This window comes from Canis lupus, chromosome 9, assembly GCF_048164855.1.
Source record: "Canis lupus baileyi chromosome 9, mCanLup2.hap1, whole genome shotgun sequence".
NCBI lineage: Eukaryota > Metazoa > Chordata > Mammalia > Carnivora > Canidae > Canis > Canis lupus.
This window is the reverse complement of record NC_132846.1, coordinates 12,012,966-12,034,843: the sequence shown is the minus strand read 5'-3', so window position 1 is coordinate 12,034,843 and position 21,878 is coordinate 12,012,966. Positions and strand designations below refer to the sequence as shown.

At 41.1% G+C, this 21,878-nt stretch overlaps 1 long non-coding RNA gene across 1 annotated transcript in view; it reads left to right on the top strand.

Annotated features, from left to right (window-relative positions):
- Positions 1-11,180: 11,180 nt before the first annotated feature.
- Positions 11,181-21,878, top strand: part of LOC140639783 (uncharacterized) — a 28,990-nt gene continuing 18,292 nt past the window's right edge. Inside the window, exons 1-2 of the long non-coding RNA XR_012036408.1 lie at positions 11,181-11,703; positions 14,351-14,397. This is a non-coding gene — a long non-coding RNA (uncharacterized lncRNA). The remainder of the gene's footprint in view (positions 11,704-14,350; positions 14,398-21,878) is intronic.

Genomic DNA, 21,878 nt, shown 5'->3' with positions numbered 1-21,878 from the left:
CTTTTCACTAATAATGTGATCCTTCTGAATTCTCAATGTATCAAAAAATTTTGTAGAATTGTCTACAATTACAATATGAAGATGTTTCCTTAGTTGTTCTTATTAATGCTCTTAACATGTACTGAGACTTCCAGAAATCACCTTAGAACCTGTCTCTCAGCAAACATATGCCTAAACCATTTAAAACAGTTTGTAACTATTTTGAAAGGTTGGGAGTTTCTGTGCTCTTCCTTGAAAACCTACCTAGCATATCTCATAATGTTAGTTTCCTAATCATCTTCTATAATTATTTTTTCCTGTAATCATTTTAAAGTGCCTGTTTTTCAGGGTTTTCTTCGCTATGACACCTAGCGAACACAAGTTAAAAGGTAAGTTGGACTTTTTAATCAAAATTAAAAACTTTTATGCTTCAGAGAACACCATCAAGAAAGTGAAAGATAGGGCAGCCCGGGTGGCTCAGCGGTTTAGTGCCGCCTTCAGCCCAAGGTGTGATCCTTAAGTCCTGGGATCGAGTCTCGTGTCGGGCTCCCTGCGTGGAGCCTGCTTCTCCCTCTGCCTGTGTCTCTGCCTCTCGCTCTCTCTATGTGTCTCTCATGAATAAATAAATAAAATCTTTTTTTAAAAAAAGTGAAAGATAATCCACAGAATGGGAGGGAAAGCTTTGCAAATCCTATATAGAACAAAAATATAGTACCCAGAATATATAAAGAACTCTTAGAACTCAACAATGAAAAGACAATTTAAAATTGGGCAAAGAGGGATCCCTGGGTGGCGCAGCGGTTTAGTGCCTGCCTTTGGCCCAGGGCGCGATCCTGGAGTCCCAGGATCAAGTCCCACATCGGGCTCCCTACATGGAGCCTGCTTCTCCCTCTGCCTGTGTTTCTGCCTCTCTCTCCCCCTATGTCTATCATGAATAAATAAAATCTTAAAAAAAAAAAAAATAAATAAATAAATAAATAAGGCAAAGGATTTGAATACACCTTTCTTCAAAGAAGATACACAAATAGCCAATATACACATGAAAAGATGCTCAACGTCTTCAGTTATGCAAAGCCACCATGAGATACCACTTATATCCACTAGGATGGCTATGGTCAAAAAAAAAAAAAAATAACAAGGGCACCTGAGTGGCTCAGTTGGGTAAGTGTCCAACTCAGGATCTCAGCTCAGGTCTTGATCTCAATGTCCTAAGTTCAAGCCCCAAATTGGACTCCAAACTGGGTGTGAAGCCTATTTAAAAAAAAGACAATACACAAGTGCTGTAGAGGATATGCAGAAATTTGAACCTTCATCCATTACTAGTAAGAATTAGTACAGCTGTTTCAGACAACAGTTTGGCCATTTCTCAAAAAGTTAAACATAATTATGACATGATCTAGCAATTCCATTTCTAGGTAAGAAAAAATTAAAAACAGTCATGCATGGGCACCTGGCTGGCTCAGTGTAGCTCTTAATCTGAGTCTTGAGTTCAAGCCCTCATTATGGAGCCTACTTAGAAAAAAAAAAAAGAAATTTGAAACAGTTACACAAAAATGTACATGAATATTTATAGCAGAATTATTGGTGATAGCCAAAAATTGGGAACAACCCAAGTGTCCATCAACTGATAAATAAATGTATAAACAAAATGTATACATATGTTATTCACCCATAAAAAAGAATGAAGTGCTGATACATGTTACAATGTGGATAAATCTTATGATTCCATTTCTGTGAAATGTCCTTTTACATGAAATGCCTATGAATACACAAATTTGTACAGACAGAAAGTAGATAAGTGTTCCCAGGGGCTAGGGGAGGGTTCAGGTGGGGCAGTGCTAATGCGAATGAGGTTATCCTTTTAGAATGAAGAAAATGGTCTGGAATTAGTGATACTGCCTCCACAACCTAGTGAATATAATACCTAGTGAATATAATAAAAACCACAGAATAGTACACTTCAAAACGGTGTATTGTGTGGCACCGATTTGTTATGAGTTGAAATTGTGTCTACCAAAAAGATGCTAAAGTCCTAACCCCTAGTACTTCAGAATATGACCTTATTTGGAAATGGGGTCATTGCAGATGTAAATAGTTAAGATAGGGATGCCTGGGTGGCTCAGTGGTTGAGCGCCTTCGGCCCAGGGCGTGATCCTGGAGTCCCAGCCTGGAGCCTGTTTCTCTCTCTGCTTGTGTCTCTGCCTCTCTCTCTCTCTCTCTCTTTGTCTCTCTCTGTCTTACATGAATAAATAAAATCTTTAAAAAAAATAGTTAAGATAGTTAATAATAGTCATATTGAGGGAGGGTGGCCCTTAAGCCATTTGAACTATTGTCCTTGTAAGAAGAAGAGAATGCCATGTGAAGACACTGAGGAAGATGGACATGTGAAGATGGAGGCAGAGATGCGAGGTACAAGTTATAGAGGCCAAGGAATGCCTGGCCCTACCAGAAGCTGGAAGAAGCAAGGAAAGATCCTCCCCTCGAGGCTTTGGAGGAAGCATGATTCTGCCAACATCTTGATTTTGGGTTGTAGCCTTCAGAACTATGAGAGAATAAGTTTCTGTTGTTTCCCTTCTTATCTATAGTGTCACCTTCCAAGGTTTCAGTTACACAGGTCAACCATGGCCCAGAAGCAGATAATCCTTCTGACCATAAGATCGACAGTAGCCTGACACTGTGTCACAACACCTTTGTCATTCACCTCACTTTGTCCCATCACATAAGGGTTTTATCATTTACATCATCATAAGAAGATGGACTTCAGTACAAGTAGATATTTTGAGAGAGAAACCACATTCACATAACTTTTATTACAGTATACTGTTAGTACTGTTTTACTTTATTATTAGTTATTGTTAATCTCTTGCTGTGCCTGATTCATAAATTAACTTTATCATAAATATGTGTGTATAGGCAAAACAATAGTATCTGTAGGATTCAGTACTACCCAGTTTTAGGCATTCACTAGGATTCTTGGAACTTATCCCCCATAGATATGGGGGAACTACTGTAGTTATATTTTGTTACGGCAACCCTAGAAAACTCATAGAGATTTATTTCTCAAGTTTTAAAAATGGAGTCAGGTGTATGGATCTAAAGTGTATTATGGATAAGCAAAATAAGACACAAATACCGTATCATTTCATTCATATGTGGAATTTAAGAAACAAAACAGATGAACACAGGGCAAAGGGGAAAAAAAGAGAGAAGCAAAACCTAAGAGACTCATAACTAGACATAACAAATAGGGTTGCTGGACAGGAGGTGGGCAGGGGATGGGCTAAATGAGTGATGGGGATTAAGGAGTACACCTGCTGTTTTGGGCCCTGGGTGTTATATGTAAGTGATGAGTCACTAAATTCTACCCCTGAAATCAGTATTACATACATGTTAACTAGAATTTAAGTTAAAATGTGAAGAATAAAAATTTAAATGGAGTCTTACGAAGAGATCAGGCACATAGTAGTTCCTCAGTATATTAAGTGAATTTGGTTTATTTTGATGGGATAAAAAGTTACTGGGAATAATACTTTGTGTAGATCAATTTTATTATAATAGTATAATTCCTTATTGCTTAAAAATCAGGCTATATCTATTTTTTTAAAGATTTTTATTTATTTATTTATTCATGATAGACATAGAGAGAGAGGTAGAGACACAGGCAGAGGGAGAAGCAGGCTCCTTGCCAGGAGCCCGATGCAGGACTCGATCCCAGGACTCCAGGATCGCACCCTGGGCCAAAGGCAGGCGCTAAACCGCTGAGCCACCCAGGGATCCCCTATATCTATTTTTTTAGTTATCTTACTATTAGTGAGGTAACTAGTTATATTAATAACTATTAATAGTTATGTAATAGTGCTATTTCAATTCCCAAACACATCAGATTCTGTATTGCTTTTCTGCTTCTTGGCCATAGAGTACGGTGATATACCCAACTGTGTGATTTTAGGAAAGACATCTGAGTTTTCACTCTTCTTATCTACAAAATGTTCTTCCTCTTTCATATTTTGATAATGAGAATTAAATCAGAGTGCATGTGAACACACTTGCAACCCCCAAATATAAAGCATTATTCTTCCAATACCATGGACTGTAGCTATCTATCTAATTTAAGCCTTACGCCAAAGTCTTCATTAAAAGGCCATGTTTACACATCTGATTATAAGAATCATCCGAAGACCGTTATAAAATCCACATCTTAGGGCTCACCCTAGAACTACTACATCAGAATCTCCAAAGGATGGGCCTGAGACTTATTTTTAACTACAGCCCATGTGACTCACATAATCTCACAAACAAGGGAGTTTCTTCACCGTCAAAACCTATTTATGGGGATCCCTGGGTGGCGCAGTGGTTTGGCGCCTGCCTTTGGCCCAGGGCGCGATCCTGGAGACCCGGGATCGAATCCCACGTCGGGCTCCCGGTGCATGGAGCCTGCTTCTCCCTCTGCCTGTGTCTCTGCCTCTCTCTCTCTCTCTCTGTGACTATCATAAATAAATAAAAATTAAAAAAAAAAAAAAAAAAAAAACCTATTTATGTGCAGTATGCCTGGAAGCATCAGGAAAGCTTGCTGAAAAAAATAAGTGCCTACCCCAAAAACTAAATGCCAAAAAGTAATGAAGCGCTAAAAACAAAAAAACTCATGGAGATATATCAAAGTATAAAATAAATGTCCATGTGTCTACACTGATATAAATGACTGGATAAATGATGGAAAATAGAAAATCTCCTATGTTGAAGAATTCCAAATAAGTTATGTAGATATTCCACCCTCAAGGAGATGCAACTTAACACCCCATCCTGTAGTGTAGTTTGCATATAATGATTTCCTTTCAAAGGAAAAGGGAGGAAAAAAACTTTTACACTAGAGAAACCTTAAAACACTACGTAAGCCAGGTGATCAAGATTAACATCAATAAGTTATGTTGATAGTGCATACCCTTGATATGATGTGATGAGAATGGCCCTTTATCTCTGTGGTCTTCTTCCCCAAAACTTCTAACACTAGTCGAACTATGAGAAAAACATCAAACAAACTCAAATGGAGAGATGTTCTACAACACATCTAACCAGTACTCTCCTAAAATGTCAAGGTCATCAAAAACAAGTAAAGTCTGAAAAACTAACAACCAAGAAGGATCTAAGGAGACATGACTAAATGTAATGTGACATTCTGGATGGGATCTTGGAACAGAAAAAGGGTATTAGGTGAAACCTAAGGAAATTTTTTAAAAGTATGAACTTGGGGGATCCCTGGGTGGCTCAGCGGTTTACCACCTGCCTTTGGCCTAGGGTGTGATCCTGGAGTCCTGGGATCCAGTCCCGCATTAGGCTCCTTGCGTGGAGCCTGCTTCTCCCTCTGCCTATGTCTCTGACTCTCTCTCTCTCTCTCATGAATAAATAAAATCTTTAAAAAATAGAAAAATAAAACTTAAAAAAATGAACTTTAATATTCATATTAAATTCACTACTTGTGGCAAATGTACCATACTATTTTACTGTTAATAATAGTTGAAAACTAAAAAGACCCGGGACACTGGACGGTGGGAGCCATTCCTGATCGGTTGTAGAAATGTCCACAAACCGAAAGCCATCCTTCCTGCCTCATCTCCCCACGAGCTGGCACCGTGTGTGGAGAGAGAGGCCCTCTGTTTTGTCGCCACCACTACAGCAAACAAGAACACGTCCTCAACACAAGAACAGTCACATGAGAATCGATGCCGTCCTAGCTTATTCCCTAGACGGGTATGGTATCATGTGTCTAGTTATAGACGTAGAGCATGAGGTCGTGTGTGGGAAGCAGAAGAACACACAAGACCGTGGGTAGCAACGGGGAGTTAGAGGGGTACGTTAGAGATGCCCGGGTGGCTCTGCGGTTGAGCATCTGCCTTTAGCTCCGGTTGTGATCCCAGGATCCGGGATGGAGCCCCACATCAGGCTCCCTGCAAGGAGCCTGCTTCTCCCTCTCCCTATGTCTCTACTGTTCTCTTGGGCTCTCATGAATAAATAAATACGTCTTTAAAAAAATTAGGGATCCCTGGGTGGCTCAGCGGTTTGGTACCTTCCTTCGGCCCAGGGTGTGATCCTGGAGACCCAGGATCGAGTCCCACATCAGGCTCCCTGCATGGAGCCTGCTTCTCCCCCTGCCTGTGTCTCCGCTCCCCCACCCCCTGTGTCTCATGAATAAATGAATAAAATCTTTAAAAAACAACAATAATAGTTGAAAACTGGATGTGTGGTATATGGCAACCCTGTCCTATCTTCACAGCTTTTCTGTAAATCTACTATTCTAAATTTAAGTTTATTTAAAAAGAAAAAATCTGATTCAGAATGTCTGGGTAAGGTCCAATAATTTGCATCTTTAGCACTTATTTCTCAGAGGTACCATCCTAACTAAAGTCAGCTCCTAGTCTGGCCTTCAGCCTAAACTAGAATAGCTGTGAGGCCACCTGACCACTGCCTGCTTGCTGTAAGTTTGCTAATACCATAACAAGTATTTGCAAAGTAGGTCAGCTCAAGTCTCTGTTCACCTGTGTTTTTACGTATCAGTCAGAAGGGCAGATAACTCTGTCCCTGGTCACCAGCAGGAAAAGGTGTGGTGGAATAGAAAAGTAGGTCCCTGGCTTCCATTTTGAGAGTAACACCCATCTTTAATGAGTGTCAAAACACCTGAGTCACTTCCATTTTGTTTATGTTGCTCCATTTCTATGTACCACTTCCTTGGGCTCCATCCCGGGGGTAAGAAACTAAGTGCCAAGCTCTACCCCACAAAATGCGGAAGATGGCCACAATAAATAACATTGTTCCTGGACCTTTGTTTCTAGTAGTCATTTCTTTAGTCTTAATCCTCAACTCCTCATATTCCTAATGCTTTCTCTCATTCCCTCACCCAGATAACAACAGTGCATCTTGCAGATGAGAATATTATTGCAATGAATGAGTTTAGGTAAGTGATCATAAAGCTCTAGGTATAACCGCTAATCATCCCTAGTATTTATGCTACTTTATTAAAAACTCAGTAAAAACAAAACAAAATAAAAACCTCAGGGGAGAAAACTGGCAAAAACAGGGCAAGTCTCAAATCCAAAATGATAAAGAACACTGCTGGGAGTTAGGTTCTTTTGAAGTCCTTAGAAAACATATAACCCTGAACGTCAGGTGATAGCTTTTTCATTACATGGTCATTACCGTGTGTGTGTGTGTGTGTGTGTGTGTGTGTGTGTGTGTGTACGTCTATGGCTACATTTCTTCCCTTATCAGAAGAATGATGGCGCTTTTCTTTCTACCATACTCTTTCTGAGGACAGAGAAAGAATATATCCTTTTCTTTGATGTTTACACCAAAAGTTATACTGTTGCTGATTAATAACTAACTACATGTTCTATATGTTGCAGTACTGCTCCGCTCACCTGCACACATGGGCCTCTTCTTTGCCTGATCCTTGTGTTTTCTTTTTTTTTTTTTTTGCCAACATCCTTTTATTTATTTATTATTTTTTATTGGTGTTCAATTTACCAACATACAGAATAACGCCCAGTGCCCGTCACCCAATCACTCCCACCCCCCGCCCTCCTCCCCTTCTACCACCCCTAGTTTGTTTCCCGGAGTTAGCAGTCTTTATGTTATGTCTCCCTTTCTGATATTTCCCACACATTTCTTCTCCCTTCCCTTATATTCCCTTTCACTATTATTTATATTCCCCACATGAATGAGAACATATAATGTTTGTCCTTCTCCGACTGACTTACTTCACTAGCTGATCCTTGTGTTTTCATAAGTGCTTCTATTCCTCCCCTTTGTTCACTCTGTTCAGAGTCTAGAAATAGAGACCTGGTTTCACAATTGATTCAGGATGACTTTGAGTGAGATCATTGCTAATTAAGAATTATCATATCTGTGAAAAGCACTTCCCATGAACTCAGAAAACAACCACAACAGAAACATAAGCACCTACTGTATGCAATGCTCTGTATGAATATAAGGAAGTACCAGCGAAGAAGAAAGAGCACTGAATTCTAGCAGATTCTTTTTTTTTTTTTTTTTTAAGATTTTATTTATTCATGAGAGACAGAGAGAGAGGCAGAGACACAGGCAGAGGGAGAAGCAGGCTCCCTGCGGGGACCCCAATGCAGGGACCCGGGGTCACAACCTGAGCCACAGGCAGATGCTCAACCACTGGGCCACCCAGGCGCCCCATGGCATTTGCAATTCTGCATATGAAGTGCAATACATGCCCATAGAAGGGAAAGAGCTAATGGGTGGGAGGCCTTGGTGGGAAATTCAGGGAAGCAGGGGTTAAAGTTGGGTGGGGTACCGGGGTAGAGCTTGAGACGGGTAAAGGATGTTGGAAAGACAGTTGGACTGGGAGTTGGGGGTACTCCCGGGAATGCCCCTCCAGAGGGACTCTGGCAAGAGGGACACCCAAAGTCAATTCAACCTCTACTGAGTGCCCACTGTGTGCTAACGCGTTGACACTGCGGTACAGAAAAGAACAAGATCATCTCCGTTCTCAGGGCCCTGACGGAAAACAAGGAAAGAGAAACAAACAAAAAAAATCAGGTGTCTGGGTGCCTGGGTGGCTCAGGTCATGATCTCAGGGTCATCGGCTCCCTGCTCAGCCAGGAGTCTCCCTCTCCCTCTGCCTCCTCCCTGTCCCTGCCCGGGCTCGCTCGCTCTCTCCCCCTCAAATAAGTAAGTACAATCTTTAAACAATCCGGAGTCACAAGGCACTGTGACAAACGCTGTGATGAAGAACGGTCATTTCGGAAGAGAGGGCGGGGCGCTGGGACAGGGCTCCAGGGGTGGGCGGGGTCTTCGGTGTGGGTGAGCATCTAAAGCCCGGGGCCCTGGCACCGTGGTGGAGGGGAGGCAAGAATAGTGCTCGGCTGGCGCTCGGTGGGCACTCAGGCAGGCACTTGGCAGATGCTCAGGCGGGCACTCAGTGGGCGCTCAGGTGGGCACTCTGCAGGCACTCGGCAGGCGCTCAGGTGGGCACACTGCGGCCGCTCGTTGGGCGCTCAGGCGGGCACTGGGCGGGCACTCGGCAGGCACTTGGCGGTCATTCAGATGGGTACTCTGCGGGCACTCAGGTGGGCGATCGGTGGGCGTTCGGCGGGCGCTCAGATGGGCACTCGGCGGGCACTCAGGTAAGCGCTCGGTGGGTGCTCAGCTGGTACTCGGTGGGCTCTCGGCGGGCACTCAGGTGAGTGCTCCCCGGGCTGGATCCAGATTCTAATTCAAGATCTTCCACTGATTAATTTTTGTTAGCTTGGGCAAGTCAGCCTCCTGGGCCGAGGTTTTTTCTCTGCAAAACAGTTTAGTGTGACCAACCATCCCAGTTTGCTTAGGAGTCCCAATTTTAGCATTGAAAGTTCAGTATCCCAGGAAAGTTTTCAGTGCCAGGTAAATGGACATGGTTAGTTACTCTCTTGGAGGGCTTTCTGAAATCCTTTCTAATTCTGATACTTCTGAGTCTAAGCCTCAGAAATGCTGTCTATCCTCTTTTGAGAGTGTGGACAGACAGGGTGGGTGGTGGCTATATGCAAAGAACTTGAAAGACTTCCTGCCTCCAGACCTATGACTCACAGGGGATACAGCAGGGCATCATTCCTAGTATCCCAAGGAAAAGAGATCAGCTGAAAATGGTACACTCAGGCAAAAGACATTCTTGGGTTTCCCAGTGGGAAAGAAATTCAAAAACAATTGACTAGTGAGAGAATTTGTAGCAAATGTTGAGGCTGCCAGCATTCTTGCAAGTAAGCCAATGACCTTTTAAGCTACATCCATAACTGACCAGCTCCTTGGCCATCATCCCAAAGAAGGCTCCTTTCCCAGTTTAGAGTGTATGCGAAACGGGCTTGGCAGCAAGTCCTTTGGCATCCTCAGATACAGATTTATTCCAGCATAAGATCACATGCAATCAGCTTCCTTAGAAAGGCTTTTTAAAAATCAAAACAGAGCAAGTGACTGCCAATGCTGACGACAGTCCGTTATCTTATTTTCATGACTTCAAAAAAGGATCCTTGGATGACTTGAATCAAGAGGGAAGACAGCTGAACTAAGTCTTGAGTGGATGTGCCACAGTGCAAGGGACTACAGAGGCTGCCAGCTGGCCCTAAGCTGACTCTGAAATCAAAGATTCAGCTTGCTGCATTTATATCTAATTTAAAGCAAGCTTCATAATCACCTTGTTCATTTTCTGTATGCCTGATTTAATTTTGGCTTTTTGCTTGTGATCAACACGTATTTTGATCTCACCTCCTAGAAAAAATTTGGCCCAATTTCCTTCCCAGTTGTTCCTTCTTAAACAGCTGGATTCAAAACACAGCCACAACTAATTATTGAGTGGTGATAGAATGTTCATAAAGTCAAAAGAGCTAAATTAACAAACTATTTAAGGAACCAAGTGACAAAGAACTTCTCTAACTCAGCAAATTAAGATAGCAGTCATGTAAAATCTCTTTACCTACCCTTAACCAATCAAAAATCCAGTAAAGATCACGTTAAACTGGCTAAAATATACAGTAAAATCAGATTCAACTGGTTTAAGAAGTATGTGCCAAATGGCAATATTTCCCCTTCCTCCTCCCTTTCTGTCAGTTTTACTTTAGTAGAATTTGAGACTATTCACAAAGGAAACTTTTAGCCACAAGCATGTTAACATGAGTTAGTTATCTGGAGATTAATTATGACTCAAATGAAGGTTCTTGTTTACACATAATCAAGACAGTGGTAAAGGGATCTAGTAGCATGAATATCTACAAAGATATTTTTGGTGACACATGGTCAGCATAACACGAGTGAGACTGGCCAAATAAGAAGGCTCTAGGCATGCGACGTTAAATTCTTTCAGTTGAAAAGTATTATATGTTACCTAATAGACTGTGGAGAACTGAAAAGACATGTGCTGGTTTGCTTTGTACGTCCTGGTAGGTGAAAAGTTCTCATGATTGGCAAGACTGGGCCACTAGCCCTGGCCACTGGCCTTTAACTCTCATCTGTGGAGCTGGAGGGGGATAGGTAGGCGGGAGAGAGGGAGCTTCTCATTTCTTTAGTCTTACCTGGGAAAGCATTTCTGGGGGGAAAAAAAAATCAGATGTCACCAAAGAGGTCCAATGGAAGCCTGATTCAGCCCCAAGCGTATTTCACAGCTACGAAATGCAGTCAGATGTGTGGTGCTATCCAGCCAGATGGCAGTGCTGTTCTTCTCAGGAAACATCCTCGGCCTCTCTCCCTCTCCCTCGGCGGCAGTGGCCTGTGTTGCACGGGCCAAGATTAAGGCTCGAGGCCTTCACGCCAAGGGCGAGGACATGCTGGAAGACCTGAAGGTGGAGGTGTCTCATCTAGGTGGCACCAAGGTGGCAGGCCCTCCAAGATCCCAGCTGGCTGCAAGGATATGGTCCACGTGTTCACTCTCATGAGGCCGCCTCAGAAGGAGACAATGTCGGGCGCCGAGTGGCTCGGGAGTTGCGCAGCCCACTCCTGCCTTCGGCTCAGGGCGGGACCTCGGGGCGGCGGGATCAAGCGCAGGCGCCCTATGGACGTCGGGCCGGCCCCTCCGTCGCGCATGCGTGCACGCGCGCACGCCTTCCGGTTCGCTCGCTCTGAGAGAGAAAAGAGCGCGAGAACCTCGGGAAATTCTGCGAGGGTACGAGGCCCGGGTCCTAGATCTGGGGCCGCAGGACAGCGTGCCGCGTGCTCACGGCTGGAGACTCAGCTCAGAAGGTGCACCAACGCTTCCCCACCTTTAATTCCTGTAAGATGAGGAGGGTGGGGAGTAGAGAGTTCATGAGAAACCTTTGTTTTTGTCAGGATTTTGTTTTGGGGGTTTTAATAGTAAAGTTATGTATCTTAAACTGATCTCTGAAATTTGGTTATCAGGGGTTCAGTTTGAGGGGGAGCCCGGCCAGCTCCACTAAAGTGCACCACTCTTGATCTCGGCTTCCTGAGTTCAAATCCCACCTCCGGAGTAAAGCTTACTTAAAAAAAAAAAAAAGTTACTTGCAGGGCTTTTTAAAAATCTATTCATGAGAGACGAGAGAAGCAAGCTCCGTGCAGGGAGCCCGATGCGGGACTCGATCCCAGGACTGCAGGATCACACCCTGGGCCGAAGGCAGGCGCCAAACCACTAAGCCACCCAGGGATCCCTACTTGTAGGGGTTCTGTTTGCCACTTCCTTCTCCTCTGAAAGCTGGAGGTTTTGTTGACTTAATCCTAAAGTTAATTTGCACTCACTGCTTTGCTCCTACAAAAATGCAACGCAAATCTAAGGCACCATTCTGTAAGAAGGAGAAAAGGCTATATTTGTGGCTACCTTAAGTTCTACCCAGAATGTAATATCACCTTGCATTCTGGGCAGAACTACCCTAATGTGCTGGTGAAAGGCTGACTGGCGATGGGATGGAGGTCTGTCATGCCCAGGAAAATGGCATTTGCACTGAGTGTTCTCAGTGCAGATATTCTAGGCCACAGCAAGTGGCATTCGTGATGCAACCAAAAAACCTTTAGAGCACCAGGCTCTGGTACCAGAGAATATAAAATGCAGTGGAGTGGATCTCCATGTTGCCTTCCAGATGGGGACACATTCTTCAATGTGTTCCCAAATTTTCCAGGGAAGGTTGGGAGTTTTGTGTCTTTTTTTCAGACCAGTGATTTACCCTGTTTGGTCTAAAATTCCTGCTGTAAAACCCTGTTTGCTCTGGCAGGCTAAAACATCTCTGGTTGCCTTTGGAGGTTGCAGCAATTCGATATAAAGGTGAAGCTTAGCAGTTAAGCAGAAGAAATTGTTTAGAAAATTCTACAGATTCTTGTGTCCTTTCCATTTCTAGGGACAAGCATAAATGAAATAAGATTTTTAGAAGATATTGTTGCTCTTCTTTAGTACTATGACTAAAGAAAGGATTTTTCCTTCTCAAGTGCCACAGTCTTTCCAAGAAACTGAACTCTTTAAGTAGTTCCTGAAAATAGCCCTATATGGAGAATGAGAAAAGACTGGGTCCTCCTCCAGCAGTTCTTTCTGGTTCTAAGATGCAGACTGTCTGAATTTTTATTATAAAGAAGTAAGTTTAATAGTTTATCTTGGCTTTCCAGCCTCAGTCCCTGGTGATGTTGATGCCCACAAAGAACTGAATTGCCATTTATAAATTCCTTTTTCTTTTATTTTTTTTTAACCAGTTGCCAAAACTCCTTTATTTGTTTCAAAAGGCTTGCAGATATTGTAAAAGATAAGGACTTAGAGAACAAAAGTCCTTCTTGTGAAACTTATTTTCTTTTTTTAAAATTTTTTTTTGCATTTTAAATTGAAGTATAATTAACATAGTGTGATAATAGTTTCAGGTATACAATTAGTGATTCAGCAATTCTATACATTTCTCAGAGCTCAAGAGAAATGTACTCTTGGATATCTGGCTGGCTCAGTCAGTGGAGCATGTGACTCTTGGAGTTGTAAATTCAAGTCCTACATTGGGTGTAGAGATTACTTAAAACTAAAATCTTGGGGCACCTGGATGGCTCAGTTGGTTAAGTGTCCGACTCTTTTTTTTTTTTTTTTTTTTAAGTGTCTGACTCTTGATCTCAGCTCAGGTCTAGATCTCAAGGTCATGAGTTCAAGCTCTACACTGGACTCTAGACTAGGCATGAAGCCTACTTTAAAAATAAAAAATCTTAAAGGGGCACCTGGCTGGCTCAGTTGGAAGAGCCTATGGCACTTGAGTCTGTGTTGTTGTTGTTGTTGTTGTTGTTGTTTTTGCCTTTTTTTGTTTCTTAAATCTCATATGAGGGAAATTATATGTTGTTTCTTTCTCAGATGGACTTATTTCACTTAACATTATTGCTGCAAATGGCAATCTCTCTCTTTTTTTTAAGGATTTTACTTATTTATTCATGAGAGACACAGAAAGAGGAAGAGACATAGGCAGAGAGAGAAACAGGCTCCCCACAGGGAGCCCAATAGGGGACTCAATCCCAGGACACTGGGATCACGACCTGAACCAAAAGCAGATGCTCAACCACTGAGCCACCCCAATCTCATTCTTTTTTTTTTTTATGGCTAATATTCCAGTGAGTGTGTGTGTACCACTTCTTTATCCATTCATCTATCAGCAACTTGGGTTACTTCCATATCCTGCTTATTGTAAATAATCCAGCAATAAGCATAGGGGTGCACTTACCATAAGGAATTAGTGTTTTTGTTTTCTTTGGGTAAATGCCATATAGCACTTCGATTTTTAATTTTTTGAGGAGCCTGCATACTGTTTTCCATACTGGCTGCACTAGTTTACATTTCCATCAACAGTACATGAGTGTTCTTTTGTTTCCATACCTCACCAACACTTGTTATTTCTTGTCTTTTTTATTTTGGCCATTCTGACAGGTGTAAGGCGCTGTTTCATCATGGTTCTTATTTGCATTTCTCTCACGGTAAGTGATGTTGAGCATCTTTTCATGTCTCTCTCGGCCATCTGTATGTTTTCTTCTTTGGAAAAATGTCTATTCATATCCTCTGCCTATTTTTTTAATTTTAGAGAGAGACAGAGAGCACATGCTAGTGATCAGGGGGAAGGGCAGAGGCAGAGAGAGAGAGAGAGAGGGAAAGAATGAATCTCAAGGAAAGTCCCACACTGAGTGCAGAGCCAGACACATGAGTATGTATGTACTCTGACCCTGAGCTCAAGACCTGAGCCAAAATCAAGAGTCAGATGCTTAACCAACTGAGCAACCAGGCACCCCTCCCCATTTTTAAATGGATTATTTGGTTTTTGGTGCTGAGTTGTATAAGTTCTTTATATATGTTGGATATTAACCCTGTACAGCATATCTCATTTACAAATATCTTTTCCCATTCAGTAGGTTGCCTTTTTGTTTTGTTGATCATTTCCTTCACTGTAGAGAAGCTTTTTATTTTGTTGTAGTTCAGATAGTTTAATTTTGCTTTTGTTGTTACCCTTGCTTCAGGAAACCTACCTACAAAAATGTTTCCATGGTTGATGTCAAAGAAATTACTTCTATATTTTCTTCTAAAGTTTTTATGGTTTCAGGTCTCACATTTGGGTCTTTAATCCATTTCGAGTTTATTTTTATATATAGTGTAAGAAAGTGGTCCAGTTTCATTCTTTTGCATGCAGCTGTCCAGTTTTCCCAACACCATTTGTTGAAGAAACTATCTTTTCCCCATTGCATATCTTTTCCCCAAACTATCTTTTTCCCCATTGCCTCCTTTGTCATAGATTAATTGACCATATAAGTGTATGTTTATTTCTGGGCTCTCTGTTCTGTTCCATTGATCTATGTGTCTGTTTTTATGCCAGCACCATACTGTTTTGATTTATAAACTCCTTTTTAAGGGAGTGATGGTGGCCAAAAGGATATCAGCATGCCAAAGTACACCACCCCATGCTGTCAGACAAAAACATGCCCAGCCTTCATGTCATGAGGGTCATGTAGTCTCTCAAGTCATGAGGTTACTGAAGGAACAGTTTGCCTGCAGTCATTTTTACTGATACATTACCAACAAGAGTAGCCAGTATTTCCTTGATTACCCCCCTTGATTGCCCCCTGAGAGCATGCCTACCACCTGGTGTCCCAGCTCTTTTTATTTTTTCCCCAAAGAGTTTATTTATTTATTTGAGAGAGAGAGAGAGCATTGGGGATGCGGATCAGAGAGCAAAGCAGACTCCCCGCTGAGCGGAGAGCCCAGTGCAGCCCGGGATCATGACCTGAGCTAAAGGCTTAACTGACTTAACTGCTTAACCCACTGAGCCTTCCAGGCGCCCCTGTCCCAGCCATCGTGAGACTGATAGGTCTGCTGAAAGGTCTGGAGGGCAAGTGGCCTATAAGACTTAACTTTGAGAAGCTATAGAGACAGCTGTAGACAGATTATGGGGTCAAATTGCTGGTTCAGCAACTGAATTCCACTTCAGAGGAAATATGGTTGTGAACTTGGACAGCCAACTTAGGTTTGGAAGAGATTGTTTATGTTGAATAAATCTATAGCCAGAAAAATTTTTTTGAAAGTTTATCTTGACCTAAAGTACTTAGGTTCATTTGTCTGTTTGTTCAAACCTTTATAATTATACAGCTTGAGAAACAAATTCTGTTTTTTTACTTCATTTGTACTTTGTAGTGTTATTATAGTTCCCTCTAATACTAATACTCTGCCTTCTATCACAGCACGTTCTAGTGCAGCATCCTGTTTGCACATTGCACTCATTTTTGTAGATTATTTATTGGGAGATCTCATTTACAAGTTAGATGGTGAGAAATGTTTGACTTACTTGTAAGGACGGAGGTCATGGCTTAGTGACCAATAAGACCATTTATGTAATTGGTGCTCAATCATTTTTTTGATGATTATAGTGGCGGGTGCTTTTTCTCTATTCTTTTTTTTTTTTTAAGATTTTATTTATTTATTCATGAGAGACAGAGAGAGAGAGGCAGAGACATAAGCAGAGGGAGAAGCAGGCTCCATGCAGGGAGCCCGATGTGGGACTCGATCCCAGGACCCCGGGATCATACCCTGAGCCAAAGGCAGATGCTCAACCGCTGAGTCACCCAGGCATCCCTTTCTCCATTCTTTTCATTGTCATGCATTTTTGTATTTATTGGACACAAGCTTAATATTAGAACTCGTACCGTTGGGAATAATAATTCCACTCTTGGGAATTTACCATAAGGAAATATTAAAAACAACTGAGAAGGGCAGCCCGGGTGGCTCAGCGGTTTAGCACCTGCCTTCGGCCCGGGGCATGATCCTGGAGACCTGGGATTGAGTCCCATGTCAGGCTCCCAGGATGGAGCCTGCTTCTCCCTCTGCCTGTGTCTCTGACTCTCTCTCTCTCAAGAATAAATAAATAAAAATCTTTAAAAAAGAAAACTGAAAAAAGCATAAATGATTTATTTCAAGAATTATTTATAATAACATGAACATTTTGGAACAAACTCAAATATCCAATAGGATCACAGGTAAGGAAATTATGGTATAAATACTATAAAATAATTACATTAACTTTAAAATGTATTTACATAGTATTTAAAATAACGAATTTGTGCATGTTGAGCTAGATAAATACAAAAAATATATAGAGTTTTATTTTAATTACATAAAAATGCAAAGCAAGTATCTGGAAAGAAATAGAATATACTACTAGTAGGATTACTTGTAGGTGGTGTATCAGTCAAGGTTCTTAGCTACATACAAAACAAAACTATAAAAAACAAAACAAAAACAAATCTATCTAAAAAAAAAAAAAACAAAAACAAAACTATCTTAATGAAAAGTAGGAAGCTGCAGGACACTGCCCCTAGCACAGCTCTAGCTAGCACAGCTGGTGCAATGGAAACATCAGGGGCCATCTGCCTAGAGTAGAGTCTCAGCCGGAGCATCTCTGTGGCTAAGCCAAGATCATATACCTCACTCTGGCTGCTGAAATACTACAGTTCAAGAAGAGGGAAGATGTCTCCACCTAAGCTTTCATTGTGGAAAACAGAGCACTGCATCTCACCTACATGGTATACAATAAAGAATTTCTCCCACTTAGGAAGAAGAATTGCAAACTGGAGCCAAAAAAAAAAAAAAAACCAGAAGTCTACAACATTTTTTCCTTTTTCATGTTTTCAGCACTTTATAAATCATCTTCAAGGAAATTTTATTTTGTGTGGAACCTGCTAAACTGTAACTTTTTTCTTCCTCATAGCATGAAGGGTAGCAGAATAATGCCACTCCAAAATATAACTATAGGAGTTCAGGACATGCCAACCCAAAATATGCCACTTTGGTGTGTTAGTTGTTTTGAGCTGTAGGCTCTTGAAAAACAGCAAATGCAGGGAACTCCCTTATCTGCCTTAGACAGAGACTCCAAAAGGAACTCAATTGACATAAATCCGCCTCCCTGAGAGTTTCATCAACCAAGGAAAACTGACTTTTATCATAGGAGAGGAGACTAGAAGTCAAAACCATACCAAGGAAGACTATGTCACAAACTATCATATATATCATATAATTTATTCTTCTGAGTGCCCATTTATCTTTCCTGCAAATCGTTTATTCTCCCCAAAGAAGCCTACATTCCCCTCTCCTCTTTTCCCTATTAAACTAGTACTTAATCCTGAATCCTAAGACACATCAGAGAATTACAGATTTTTCCCTGGATATCACCCAGGGAAACATAAGGCATATATGTTAATAATTTGTTTGTTTTTCTCTTGTGTTAATCCTCTCTCTCTCTCTCTCTCTCTCTCTGTGACTATCATAAAATTAAAAAAAAAAAAAAGATCTGCATTTTTACTGACTGAACCAGCCAGGACCCCCAAGATTTTAGCTTTCTTAAAAAGTCCTCATCAGGGATCCCTGGGTGGCGCAGCGGTTTGGCGCCTGCCTTTGGCCCAGGGCGCGATCCTGGAAACCCCGGATCGAATCCCACGTCAGGCTCCCGGTGCATGGAGCCTGCTTCTCCCTCTGCCTATGTCTCTGCCTCTCTCTCTCTCTCTTTCTCTATGTGACTATCATAAATAAATAAAATTAAAAAAAAAATTAAAAAAAAAAAAGTCCTCATCACAGGAAAAAAAATTGTTAACTATGTATGGTGACAGATGTTAACTAGACTTATTGTGGTGATCATTTCACAATAGTCATGAATATCAATCATTATGTTGTACACCTGAAACTAATGTTATATGTTAGTTAATTCTCACTTTTAAAAGAGTAAATGAAGACATTTTTTAAAAGATCTTAGCCTTTAAAACTGAGCTGACCATTTCTGAACTTTATTTTCTAGAACAGTTTGATAAAATAGATGCTAAGTATGCCTTGAAGAACTCAGTAGTAAAATTAGCTATACCTGAAATTTTTTCTGAGGGCAAATATTTGTTTTTGCTTTTTAAAGATTTTATTTATTTATTCATGAGAGACACACACAGAGAGAGAGGCAGAGACATAGGCAGAGAGAGAAGCAGGCTTCATGCAGGTAGCCCGATGTGGGACTCCATCCTGGGTCTCCAGGATCACGCCCTGGGCTGAAGGCAGGCTCCAAACCACTGAGCCACCGAGGGATCCCTGAGGGTAAATATTTGATAATCATCTGAATTTCTTTAATATTTGGCTTTAATTTTTTTTTAAACCTGCAACAAAAACTTGAGATTTTGGGGTGCCTGGGTAGCTCAGTCGGTTAACTGTCTGCCTTTGGCTCAGGTCATGATCTCTGGGTCCTGGGATTGATGAAGTCTCCCTCTCCCTCTGCCTGCCACTTCCCGTTTGTTTCTCTCTCCCTCTCTCTCTCTGTTAAGTAAATAAAATCTTATTTTTTTAAAGTTTTGATTTAAAATTTTGAAAACTAGTTGATAAAATTTGAAAACTAGTTAACCAGTTAATTTTAAAGTAAGCATTTATTAAAAAAACAGTAACTGTTGTATAAAACCCAAGCATCTCTGGGTTCATTGAATGCTGTTTCTCAGTGCCAGAAACAAATACTGTGGTGCAAATGGAGATGAGAGTAAACACAATATGCTTTGTGCACCCAGGCATCTAAAATGCTGAAGCGGATTTCTGTTCACCTGTCTTTTCCTTCTGAGAATATAGAATATTATCAGAGCCCTGTGAAATATAACCAGTGAGGCTATGCCGGTATTTCTGATGAAAGATGACAGCTATTTCGAGGAAACCGGTTTCTTTCCTTCAACACAGGAGAGAAGTCTTTGCTTCCTTACTCAAGAAGCCTGAAGGAACCTCTAGTGGATAGGAAGTATATTAGCTTACTGGAAAAATGCCTTGCCTTTGGCATTCCAGTTACTGGCTGAAAAAAGCCATTGGAGACTTCATAAACTGAAAGCTTTTATAATCAGTCTCAGAAGTCTGGTATGCCCTGCCAGGATCACTATTTTGATTCCTGTTCCTGGTGCTTCATGCCACCTTTGCCTCTCACAAGAGAACTGAAACCCTCTGCCTTTCTTCCAAAGCCAAGGGGGATTTTTATCTATCATCCTCCCTCCCACCTCTCTGCCCAGTCCTCTTTCCCCCCTTCCATTTAGTAGTTGTGCTTTTCAGCTTGTCTTTCATTCAGTCAAAGGTAGTATGTAAGGTGGAGTGGCCTCTTGCCAAGATCCAAATCTCTGGGGAAGATACAGTGAGTATGCCTCATTATCACTACAGCAGAGAGGAAATGTGTTTCTGGTCTCCCAAATTGGGTGTCTGAATGTATTCTCAAATACAAACACATGGATAAACATTGATTAGAGTCTCAAACTACCAACACAACCTTATACTTTTGAGATGTTAACTATAAAACAGAGGCCTAGAACAGTCTATGGAGCAACAGCATTGTCTAGCCTATAAACCTATTCAACATGGGATGCCTAGGTTGCTCAGTGGTTGAGCGTCTGCCTTTGGCTCAGAGTATGATCCTGGTCTGGGATTGAGTCCTGCTTCTCCCTCTGCCTGTGTCTCTGCCTCTCTCTCTGTGTGTGTCTCATAAATAAATAAAATCTTTAAAACAAACAAACCTGTTCAACACTTGGAGAATTGTAATGAGAAAACATTCTGAGTTCCATATCTTAGAAGAAAATAAATCCAAGAATCACAAATCAGTGACTCCCTATACTTTACTTTTACATTGACCTGGAATCTATACTTTGTTTACTCAGGTAAATATGCTGACATCATGCATTTCCCCCATATATACATTTTTACCACAAAGGACTGACTTAGATAAATTCTAAAATCTATATGAAAAAGTTTTGATAGTCCTCAGTGACAATAGGGGTTCAGAAACAGGCACACACATATGCCATTGGTAGGAGTATAAATTGATGCAACATATTAGAGGCCAATTAAGTGATACCTATGTAAAAAAAAACAACAACAACAAAAACTATGAACAACAGAAATGTCCATTGCTAAGGTTCTAGTTAAACCAGAGTAATACAAATATTGGAATAATATGAAACTATTTCTTATAATGTAGCAGATCAGTTATACTAATGTGTGAAGATGCCTAACACACTTAATTGTAAAAAAAAAATTTACAGCATAGAATGCATATTATGCTCCTAATTATGACTCCATAGTTAATACATATATAACATAAATACATTTATCTGTATGTAGTTTTCATATTTGTTGAAGTGTATGTGTGTGCGCACTTTTATATAAGCATAAGAATTTTGTAGAAGAATGTACAAGAAAATATTAATGGTGATTAAGAGCTGAAAACCCTTATATCAGGAAACCATCTTATATCCTTCTTTTTTTTTTTATAAATTTATTTATTTATGATAGAGAGAGAGAGAGAGAGAGGCAGAGACACAGGCAGAGGGAGAAGCAGGCTCCATGCACCGGGAGCCCGACGTGGGATTCGATCCCGGGTCTTAAGGATCGGGCCCTGGGCCAAAGGCAGGCGCCAAACCACTGCGCCACCCAGGGATCCCCCTTCTTTATTGTTGAACTGTCTCACATGAGTACGAAGTTTATCATTTAAAATACTGATGAACAAAAAAATTTTTTGGGTGCATTTAAGAGGCTACCTTACCCACTACTTTGAAAATATAATTGGCCTTCCTAATGTTGAAAATCAAGAATCTCAGAGTTAGATCTGTGTTTAATGAAATTCTGTCTTTTGATGGCAGCTATTGAGTCCCCGTTAGTCATTCAGGCTACTGAACCCCCAACAAGAAACATTAGTGCATTAAATCCCTCTACTAGCTTCTGTATTTGAGTAAAATCAGTGTAATCCTCATGCCTGGAAATGAGAATGTTTCCATGGTGCTTTATAAATCATAATACAACCCAATACACACACTACTTAATGTAGATATTCAGATGTTTTCAAAGGTTGGGGTAACCAAGTAAGAAGATCCTTCTGGATCTCTTTATTAGAGAAAAAAGGACAGTTAGGTCTGAAGATGACTGCTGT